The sequence below is a fragment of the Myxocyprinus asiaticus genome, chromosome 6 (genome assembly GCF_019703515.2).
Source record: "Myxocyprinus asiaticus isolate MX2 ecotype Aquarium Trade chromosome 6, UBuf_Myxa_2, whole genome shotgun sequence".
NCBI lineage: Eukaryota > Metazoa > Chordata > Actinopteri > Cypriniformes > Catostomidae > Myxocyprinus > Myxocyprinus asiaticus.
The window spans coordinates 37,315,515-37,327,977 of NC_059349.1; positions in this window are offsets into that span (position 1 = coordinate 37,315,515).

Sequence of the window (12,463 nt, forward strand, 5' to 3'; positions counted from 1 at the left end):
TATGGAAAGAAATTGGTACTTTTATTCACCAAAGTGGCATTCAACTGATTACAATGTATAGTCAGGACGTTAATAGCATGAAAAATTAATATTACAATTAGAAAAAAAAAAAAACTACTTCAAAGAGTTCTCAGCAAAAAATGCTCCATGTGCAGCAATGACAGCTTTGCAGATCCTTGGCATTCTAGCTGTCAGTTTGTCCAGGTTCTCAGGTGACATTTCACCCCACACTTCCTGTAGCACTTGCCATTAGATGTGGCTGTCTTGTCGGGCACTTCTCACGCACCTTACAGTCTAGCTGATCCCACAAAAGCTCAATGGGGTTAAGATCCATGACACTCTTTTCCAATTATCTGTTGTCCAATGTCTGTGTTTCTTTGCCCACTCTAACCTTTTCTTTTTGTTTTTCTGGTTCAAAAGTGGCTTTTTCTTTGCAATTCTTCCCATAAGGACTGCACCCCTGAGTCTTCTTTTTACTATTGTACATGAAACTGGTGTTGAGCAGGTAGAATTCAATGAAGCTGTCAGATGAGGACATGTTATTTCTCAAACTTTAGTTGTAACTAAGGCTGAGGCTGTGGCTCAGGTGGTAGAGCGGGTTGGCTACTAATCACAGGGTTGGCAGTTTGATTCCACTTGACTCCACATGCTGAAGTGTCCTTGGGCAAGACACTGAACCCCAAGTTGCTCCCAATGGCAAACATTGGTGTGTGACTGTGTGAATGAGTCACAGTGTGAAGTGCTTTGGAACTGCTAAGGTTAATAAAGCACTATATAAGTGCAGACCATTGTATCTGGGCCTTCCATGTCTCTTTTTGTCCTTGTTAGAGCCAGTTGTCCTTTGTCTTTGAAGACTGTAGTGTCCACCTTTGTATGAAATCTTCATTTTAAGGAGCGCCTGGTTGACGTGCTCACACTGATCCTGTCACTGGTCTGGAGCTCACATTTCGCGGGAAGCTCGGTTGACCCACGCGCATGGATAGCAGAGTGCAATTTGGTGTCATAGACTCTGAGCAAATCCTTGTCCCACATGAAAAGCAAATTTAGCGCTCATAAAGTGAAATTAATTTGCTTCATCTCCTGACGGAAATGCGTACGGATGTGGCTGACATGAGAGTATTAAAATAAAGGTGCATCTTAAAAAAAATGTCTATATGGATATTTACGCATTGTATCGATAACATTGGATAGTTGGTTATTGGACCGATGCATTGATCCAGATTGATGGATCGTTACACCCCTATTTATAAACAGATTTAGCGCTTACAACTGTCTTCTTCCCAAAAATTCAGAAATATTATGTTATTTTTTGTACTTTAATTGTGGTGAAATATTGTAGCGAAGTTGAATGAATCAACTCAATTACAAGTAAAAGTACTATTATTTATTTATACTTAAAAAAGTTGATAAATTTGAAAAATATACTCTGTACTGTAACGAGAGTAATTCGTGACTTTCCACCTCTGGTATTAATGTATTCCATTTTAAGAAAGTGTAGTCCATCCTATGACCAAGATGATGCAAGCAGAGGTCAGCGAGGTGTGCTGTCTGGCTGGAAGCAGTTAATTTCCTGTAAAGTCCATCCCAAGTCCGAGGTGCAGGCAGTGGCTAGTGAAGTATCCCTTGTGCGGTTGGAGTTGGCAGCAGTTCATCCTCTGTGAAGTCCATTGTAAATGATTGAAGTGATGCAGACAGTTAACACTGAAGTGCCCTTGCTGTCTGGTTGGCACAGGCTGCAGTTAGTAGTCATCCCTAAGTGACACATAGTGGTGGGTGTCAAACATCGGGCTTGACCAGAGCTGGATCTGGCAGGCTCTGGTAACCTTGGGATATGTATCCCTAGGATAAGACAGGGAAACAAATTGAATAATATTAGCATTGATGCCATTCACTTTAAAGCAGAGTTATAGAATATGAGAAGTGTTTCCAGTTCTGGCAGACCTGACTAATGCTTCATAACTACAGGTTGAGGGATAAATAAGGTGTATGCCTGGCTTAAGAGATTAGTCTTTAGTCCCGAACAGTGTTAGGAAGGCTATACCATAGTTTAGGAGCCAAATAGGAAAAGGATTAAACTCCTTTTGTGGATTTTGATAGTACAGGTACTATCAACAGGCCAGAATTTTAGAAGGTCACTTAAGTACAGAGGAGCTAGACCATTTAAAGCTTTGTAAATACTTCAGAAAATCTGAAAATTCTCTAAGGAAGTCTGTATAGGGCCCTGGGGTATGCAATAGCAAGAGGTATAGACGAGAAAGATTTTTTACTTATATTGGACAAAATAATTACACTTTTATCATGACCTTTGAGTAACACCAAGAACATCAGTGTAAATTGTAGCAACACCACTTAGAACTCTCTCACAAAAGCTGAAATCTACACCTGAATATCACCACATGTGATAAATTGCAAATTGCCTTTGCATTGTTTTACAAAGCTGAAATCTTCACCTGAATATCACCACAGTGTTATAAATCACCTTGCTGCCCCCTCTTCTCTCTCTCCCCCTTATCCCTTTCAACAGCTCAGGACCAATACAAAGACACATGAAAACAAAGAATGCAACTGTATGTGTTTGATATCATTTAAGAGGTCTCTGTGCGACTGGTATAGTGGTCTCTTTCCCATGTTGGTAAAACTAATGGTGACAAAGTTATAAGGTCTTTGTCAAATACTGCATAATTCTGGAGGTCTATCCCCCTCCTTGACCTACAATTTAAATGATCTCCTGTATGTTAATAAGGTTAAACCCCAGGAAGCCAAGAACCCATTCACCCCCAATTTCTCATTGTTCAAAGCATAATACCATTTGGTACACAATGTTTTCTGTCTGGATATTTAAGGAAGGTTGGCCAAGAGCTCGATGAGTCTGTAGTCAGATATCCCACACAATTGCTGTATGTAGTTTTCTCTACCAGGAGTCTGTATTCAGATATCCCACACTGTTGCTGTGTGTTAGTTTTATTGCCAGGTATGTCCCTCTGACTTTTATATTCTGATCATATGTGAAATTGGGTTTGATTGAATTCTTGTAACAATGTTTTATTTCCTACCTGGCAAATAAATTGTTATTATTTGATTTATTCTGAATTCTTCCGAAATCATTTGTGACCGGTAGATTGTGTTAAGATACTGTTTGTTATCGCATGTATGAGACCAGGATAAGACCATTACTGAAGCTTAATGATAGGGGAATCCATGTAAGACTTCAGTCACTGCTTATCGTCCATCATAGCAAAGTTGTGTGTGCGTGTCTAAAGCGATGGTATCATCTGATTATGAGAGAAGCCAAATCAGATGATATTTAGATTACCCTGCAACCTCTGACTATGAACTGAACTGGCTATTTTGTGATGTGAGATCCTCGTAATTGAAATAACGGCTGGCGTGAGACTCTAAGCAACATTCAAGTATTGATCGAAAGGACAAATGAAAATTAAGATGATTCAGAGTAATCAATAACTTAAAAAGACCAAATTAAAAGAATGATCAGAAATTAGAGTTGTAATCTAAATTAGAGGTCAACTTAAATTGGAGTCAGATTAATATAAATTGGAGTCAGATAAAATTAATAACATAGTCAATTGATAAAGTGCAAATTAATAATAAGTGGTTTTGGTTCAGCGCTCAGAAAAGACAGAACAATGCAGAAACCTTCAGGGGTCATCCTATTGGAATCCAACATCGGACAAATAGTTTTGGCAATAACCTTTCATTTGTTTATATTCCTTAAAATAGAATCCCTATAACCAGGGCATTTTAAACAGGATTCCTGAGTGGGTATTCACTTACCCTAACAGGAACGGAAGAGTGGTGTCGCTTTGCCCTGTGACTATGCCACCGAGTCGTCACAAATTCGCCCTGCTGCGGAGGCTCTACTGCCAGAATCGAAGAGTGTACATGGCTTGCTGTACTGGCCATATCCAAAACAGTATCTAACAATTTTTCTTTCTCACTGACCTCCACTAGTATTCAAATGCGTGTTTCTAACTCAGTAATCTTCTCCGTCAGCTTAACTGATTACAATAAACATTTATCACATGTGAGTGCCTCACTGCTGATTGATGAAGCAATGCAAAACATGAGGCATGCAGTGCAGGTGACGATAACATGTCATGGTGCCATGACTTACTGCACTTGTTTGTTGAAAAAGGTGTTTGTGGTTCCTGTTTGTGGTCACTGAGCAGCAGGGGTTTGAGATTGATGCAATAATATGTGTAAATATTGTATGTAATAATTGATGCATGCAGCAGAATCACAATAAATCTTAATAAACAAGCAAATTGGAGAAAATAAGCAAAAAAGTGGATGCACGGAATAAATCGCAACAAATCAGAATAGAAAGTAAAGTGCAGTAAGTGATGTAATTGATTATATTATATTGATTCTTTATAATTCAATAATCAGAACATGAATTTACAAATAGCCTAATGATTTTAATGAGACATTGTTTGATGTGCATAGTCAAGGGTTGAATTAGGGGGCCTGGTGAATCCCGGACCAAGAGTTCAGGGACCCCTCATTTATGTGTTTTGTTGAATTAAAAAATAATAAATTAACATTGATTTTCTGTCAGAAAAATCTAAACATGCCCAAGTGTGCCACACACAGTTTTGTGAAGCTTTTGAAAATGGGACTGGCCATCATAGTCTCATGACAGCTCTTAGTAATTCAAACAAGATGGCAAAATCGTAAGATATCCAAATTGTACGAGCCAAGTTGTACGGAAAGGTAACATTTTTATTCCCATACAGACCAACAAATTAACAAATAGAATTTCAAATCAATACAATACAAGCATCAAATTTGAGCTAGCCTCATATCCAACACTTTATTTAGTTTAGGTTTTGGGTAAGGGGTTAGATTTTATGGTAAGATTTAGGGTTAGAGGTTAAACTAGGAAAAATAGTAATAACATTGTTTGTTTTTTTTCTCTATGGAAGTAAATGTCATATGTTTTGGTATGAACTCGTACAATTTCTTATGATTTATGATTTCGACACCTCGTACTATTAATTAGACTTGTCATGAGACTGGGTTTGTCTGACACTGCGGATCCTTGTCTTCTTCGCACAATAAGACTGAAGTTAGATTTCTTTCATTTATGATTGTTCATTTATTTAAGGTGTTATATACAATGCTAATAAGCTGGGTTTATAACGTACTTGCTGGTATGTTTAGGTAACATTAACAGTAGTAGTTTGTGCATGATTAGGCTCAAGTGCTATGGAAAGAATCACAACTTTTTATTGTAGATCAAGTTTATCAAGTCAGTGACATCACTAATTAAAATGGGAAACAGAAATGGCCTTTTACTTTTTTAAAAATCAAATTTTGAAATTGTTGTGGGCCCCAATTAACCTGTGGGCTCCTAGAATTGTTCTCAACTTTCACCCTACTAGCTATGGCACAGTCCACTTGTATAGAGTTGGAATTTGTTTTCTTGGTTTATTACAAAAGAATGACAAAGGACAGGGGTTTGTGGTAGATTTAGGGACCCAAAAGCCCTGACACAGTTCGAAAATGTTGTACAGTCTATTCAGAGTTGTTATATCATAAGTGCTATTGGTGCTGTAAGAGTACTATGTATGTGATTGCCTTTATCTGTAAGGGGTTGCTATACAGGAAATGACACAGAGTTGAAGTCATTATCAAATCTTGTTGGTCAGTGTGTAATAGGCAGGTTCACTCATAAGGCACAAAATCAGCAGTGTTAGCAATACCATTCCTCACTACATTTAGTAAGACTAGTAGTGACTCAGCAGCCCTCATCATATGTGGTTGCACATCATATCCGTGACTGGTCAAACTAAATTAAATTAGCCATTTAGATGTGTTTCTGTTCTCCGTGAGCCTGAAAGTGCAAAATATGAACACATAATGAAAACCATTGTGCCAGTTTTGTCCTCGGCAGACTGTATGCTACTTTATATCCCCAAAAGTAATTTACATCTTTGAAATAATGGGTTCTCTTATTAATATACTGGCAGTCATGTCTAGATAAAAAAGGCATAAAGAGGTCTTTTCTAAAATTCACACAAAGACTAATGACTAGATTGAAGGGAACTAGCATGTACTTTGTGATATCTGAAAAGTCAGATTTTTGAATCAGTGGAATCCAATCCATTATTGGTTCTTTATGGTAGCTCGATAAACATTGCATCCATGTTACAAAATCGAGTTGTGCAACAAAATATACTTGCCCGAAAAAGTTTTTGGACACTTAAGTCACTGGACAATGTATGAATTTCATCGCATAGATAACAGAATATCAAACTAAATGCTTTTGCATTTACTTTTAACCAACTTTTATTTTTATTGATAGCTATTTTAGTGGATTTATGAATTATAGATTATAAGACTGAATAGATTTTGATCAGCATGCCCATTTCTTTATAATTTAAAACCCAACAAACACATTTTTGTGAAATACATTGAAAAACGTGTTTGTGCTATCTTTCTTGAAAATATGTGCCACTTGGTTTGATATTTTGTTATCAAATGCAATAACATTCATGCATTTTAAATGTGGGTGAAGTGTCCAAATAAGCTGTTCTCTCCAATTAATCAATAAGAAACCTATGGAAAATATAAAGTACAAATACTGAGCTTCCTCTTTCTCCAATGGTCTCTCGTGGTGTCTTTATCCGTTCCTGTCACAGTATGTGTTTAAGGGTGTGGTGTTGGCAAACTCCTGTAAGAGGTAGACAGGGTGTGCTTCGCATTACGCCATGCCAATCTTTGCAGCCTGAGGGAAAGTTTATGTGCATGTTTACCTGGAGAGGTTTGGGTGGGGCTCAGTATGTCTGTGTTTGGAACAAGGCGTGGAAGATAAAGATGTGTGGTGGTAGATATTTGGGTGTGTTTTGGAAATGTGTATCTGAGACACCTCTGACTCAGGCAAGTGTCTTTCCTTACCTATCTGAGAGTTTGTGACAAGGTGAGGCTGATTTTACACATTAGAAAATATACTGCCCTGAGGCCTTAGATTGAGTGGAATACATACGTTTACTGGACGATGTGTCTATTGCGGTGCATTTTAGTTTGCTCCAGAATTTTTGAGCTGTGGTTTTGACATTCAAGAAACAATAAAAAGTACTTCTTCAGCACTGGTAGATTTGTTCACTTGTTTTGACTATAAAAAATCTGCTAGTACAATGAGACAAAATACACATGTTAAAAATACATTCTCTGAAAAAAAGCCTAAATATCTTATCCAGTGTTGCTTCCAAAACAAGATAAAGCAAACTGATATTTTTTTTTTTACAGAAGAACAACACAAAAATTCTCACCAAGAATAAGATTTTTGCCCTAATATCAAAGGTCTTACTAGTGAGAAAAAATGTGGATTTGTCTTGATAAAAAAAAAATATGTAAAATGGCTAGAAATATTATTTTAGCTTAGCATAAAGCTAAATGTTCACATGACAATTTACACAAGGTTTATTTCTATTTCTGCTGCTCCAAACTTACTTCAAACATACTTTTCTCTCTACTCGTATGAATGTAACACATCATAAGAAAGTGTTTCACCGCTGTTCAAATACTTTTTGGATTGAATTATTTATATGGATAAATGTTTTCCAACTGAATATGTAATGAAACAAATAACAGTAAAATGCAAAGTAATCTCTTCAGTAATCAAAATACATTTGAATGTAACTGTATTCTGATTACCAACAATTTAAATTGTAACTGTAGTTACAATACTAATATTTTGTATTTTAAATACGTAATCCCATTACATTTATTCCGTTACTCCCCAACCCTGGATACGACTAAAGGACAGACATGGTCACAAGTCTCTGACAGATAGTCAAGTCTCAAGTCTTTTGTCACAAGTTCAAGTCAAGTCTCAGGTCTTTAAAAGCCAAATTTATGTTCAGTTTCAAGTTTTTGTTTTTTCTTATGGTCTCATGAACAAGTCTCAAATCCCTTTTGGTAACAGTTTTGTAAATGCTTCAGGATAGTTTTATAAACCCTGTTGCAGGACAATAATTTCAAATGTTTGCTATAATGTATTATTTGTAGGTAGGGCTGGGTATTGATTCCGATTTCAAGATGTTATTCCATTTTGATTCAAAATCTCTCGATTCAGTTCTGATTTCCATATGATTTGATTTGATTCTGATTTATTTGCATATATTTCAGTTATACTTTCTATTTTAGATACTTAGATATCTCCTAAGATACTTAGATATGAAAGAAATTCTGTCACAGCTAATGCTATAAATTGTACAGGAACCTTCTAACTTGGTAAATTTAGAAAATATCAGTTTTAAAAATGAACAACACAGCGTAAAACTGCAGTCCAATTGAAAAATACACTCACTGAGCACTTCATTAGGAACACCTGTACACCTACTTATTCATGCGATTATCTAATCAGCCAATCGTGTGGCAGCAGTGCAATGCATAAAATCATGCAGATACAGGTCAGGAGCTTCAGTTAATGTTCACATCAACCATCAGAATGTCTAAAAAAAAATTGGATCAGTGATTTCGACCGTGCATGAGAGTTGGTGCCAGACGGGCTGGTTTGAGGATTTCTGTAACTGCTGATCTCCTGGGATTTTCAAGCACAACAGTCTCTAGAGTTTACTCAGAATGGTGCCAAAAACAAAAAACATCCAGTTAGCTGCAGTTCTGCGGAGGGAAACGCCTTGTTGATGAGAGAGGTTAACGTAAAAATGGACAGCGCTGCATTTCCCACAAGTATCGCAAGATTGAGTTGATCGTAGAGACCATTGGTGCCAATGGGTTCTATGATCTACTTAGGCTTACTGCTTTTGGGAAACGCTGCCCAGACTGGTTCGAGCTGACAGAAAGTCTACAGTAACTCAGATAAACACTCTGTGCAATTGTAGTGAGCAGAATAGCATCTCAGAATGCACAACATATCAAACCTTGAGGCAGATGGGCTACAACACTAGAAGGCCATATTATTCCTAATAAAGTGCTCAAGGAGTGTATTTAACAGATATAATAATAAACACAACCAAAACTGAAGTAAGTCTAAAGTAAAAAATGAATCTTGGGATTTTAAGAATCGATATCGAGGTTGTTCAAATGAAGATTGTTATTAATTAGAAAATAAATTTAAGCCAGCCCTATTTGTTTGAATATCCTTTAAAAAATACTTGAAGAAAATGACCACACATTTTCACAGGAATAAAAGAGAAACTGCATGACAGTTCCCCTTGTGTCTCAAATCTTGTGACATTCAAATTAAATATTTATCAACTATATCTCCTTGTAGACCCTAATTTTGGAGTCCAATTCAAGTTGAGTCTCATGTCAATATTTTGCAACTTAAGTCCGACTTAAATCACAGTTTTGGACTCAAGCTTGTCTGCTTAAAGATTACAATGATAATTTGTAATGAATTGGTGTCATATGACCACAGAAAAAGAATATGTCTATGACATGGTTCAAAATTATAGTGATTCATTGCCAATTTTAGGTTAGCATTGACTGAACATTAATTGTTTTGCTTGAACACAGAATATTAATAATCGTGTAAAGAAAGGGAAATGGTTTCACAGTTTTGAAAATAAATATTCAGGCCGTCTTCACCTATTCAATATTCCTTAAGTTCACTTTTGTTGCAGCTGATATATTAAATATTTTTCCTGGGTGTTTCCCATTGTTCTTTAGTACCTTGCATGTGTCCAAACTTGAAACAGACAATGCTATCTCATTGTGGATCAGTGATATTACGTGCTGAATGATGTGCCTGTAGATGATTGTGTGGTAAAGACAACTGTGCTTTCAGGCTTCTAAGAACTGTTTTAGTTTACTTCATTTCTATGGCTTTGGTTTGGTGGTTTGGCCTTCAGTTTGGGTGTGGTTCTTTGGCATGGCTCTTACCATCATGATGTTCTGGTGTAAACTTTTACAACTTCAGTGTCTTCCTCAAAAATGGGTAACACTTTACAATAAAGTTGTATTAGTTTGTTACATTAGTTAACATGAACTAACAATGAACAATACTATACAATACTTACGGCAATTATTAAAGGAATATTCCAGGTTTAATACAAGTTAAGCTCAATCGACAGCATTTGTGGCATAATGCTGATTACAACAAAAATGTATTTTGATTCGTCCCGTCCTTTCTTTAAAGAAAGATCTACAGTGAGGCATTATCAATGGAAGCGAATGGGCCAATCCAAAAATTCTAAAATATTCACTGTTTCAAAAGTATAGCCACAAGATGTAAACAATATATGTGTTATCATGATTTTAGTGTGATAAAATTGCTTACAAACCATTTCAGTGTAAAGTTTTAGCCAATATTACAACTTGACATGATGATGAAATGTCAACAAACCCTACAATGACTGTAAAAATGACCATTTAAACTACTTTACAGCTCAAATAATACACAAGTGTTAACAGAAGAATTAATGAAAGTTGTTTTATAAAATTATAAGCTTCACATTCTGCTTTTAAACTCTCCACAAATGGGCCCCATTCATAAGTAAGTGCCTCACTTTAACCTTGGTTTTTGTAAAGAAAAGCAGGGATAAACCGAAATAATTTTTTCATTGTGCCACAAATGCTTTCGATCAAGCTAAACTCACTTAATATTCCTTTAATCTTGGTTAATGTTAATTTCAGCATATATTAATAGGGTACAATGGGGCTAAAGGCACTGTGGGGTAAAAGTCTCCTATAATTTTATTTTCTCCCAAAACATTTAAAAACAACAAAAACTACCACAGCACTTAAATAAACACCTGTTTGTCACTATGCACTGCCAGATTTTCTTGATCCATGAGATCTTTGCGTGTGGTGTCTAAAGGTTGATTTTAAGGCAATTTGATCTAATTTTTTTATATTTTTTTTACATTTTGCAAATTTATGTAGTTAATGAAAATCCCTGAAATTAACACATTTATTTTGAGACAAAATACTTATTTATCATTTTCAGGTTTGTTCAAGGTCATTAAATCAAAAGTTTTTTATAAACTGTCCAATAAGTGAAAGGATGGTATTTGGGGTAAAAAAATAATTTAAAAAAGTCCTCCTGTTGCAGGGGCTAAAGGCCCCTATAAAACATTTATTTATTTATTTTATTTTATTTATTTATTTTTTTTAAGTGGGGGGAATAAATTTGTTATGAAAAATTTTCATAGTGGGCTCACATTGAATGCTCCAATCACAATGAAGGATAATATGTTTATAGAATACCTAAGATATTAAAAAATGGCAAATGTGATTGAAATTAACAGGTAATGGCGCACCCTTTTCTGAAGTAGTTATTTTGAGTAAGCATTATCTTAATTTGTTACTCAAAAAAGCATCTTGCTGTCTCAAAATTATTTGCATTAGTTGACAAATTTTGTACTATAACTATTTCCCCTATATCTACACAATATTACTATAACCCCGAAGCCCTAGGGGCCTTTTACCGCAAGTGCTTTTTTAAAAAACAGAATTTTAATCAAAACAACCTTCTGTTATTATTTCTTTTCACCAAAATTATGTTGCTCTATCAATATTCAATAAAAAGAAATCAATTATTTAAATCCTGATACATTTTGTGACAAAAAAAAAAATAAATAAAATAAAATAAAAAATCCTTAAGGTACCCTACATTTTTACATACATATTACAGCATTAGTTGATGCATTATGAATAAACATAAACAAACAATGAACAATTGTCATTTTGTTAATTCACATTAACTAAAATTGCATGCTGTAATTATTGTTCGTTGTTAGTTCAAGATGTCTAAAGCATTTACTAATGTTAACAATTAAAAAATGATATACAGAAAATCTTTTGTCCATGTTTTGGACTGACTTTATATAACCAGTTATTAGCATTAGGGTGAAAACGTTTTGGAAAATCAAAATGTTGATGATGAGAAAATCAATTCTTAACTCAATTAGTTTTTGGTGTAACCTAATGTAGTCAGATTGACAAGTTTGGCTTGAATAAAACCAGTTAATTTGGATGTTACCACCACACAATGCACATTTTCTAGATTACCTGACAAACATTCTCATTGTGACACTATTTGGACTTGTCATTTGTATCCTTTCCTACCTACTAAAGAATTTTGTCACAAAACCTCTATGGATGTTCTTATAAATGACTTTATTACTGCAAAGGCAAAACAGTTAACGTAGACGTTTGGCCATCTTGGAAATACGATTAAAATGGAACTAGACCCTAGATGCAAAAGCCTACAATTATGCACTTTCAGATACACAACTTTATCAAAAATGTGAAGCATAGAAGAACAATGCATTCCATTGTTCTTGAGCTGTATCCTGGTTGTTATAGGCATTTGATCAAACACGTCTTTATGTGAGGAATGGCATGATCCATTTCCTTTGAGCCATACGCTTTCTGATTCACGCATGAGTAAATGAAGAGTTGAGATTGCACTGAGCTTGACGTGCCCGCGCTTGTCAAGAGGGAAGTTTATAAATGCGCGCTCAGAGGGATC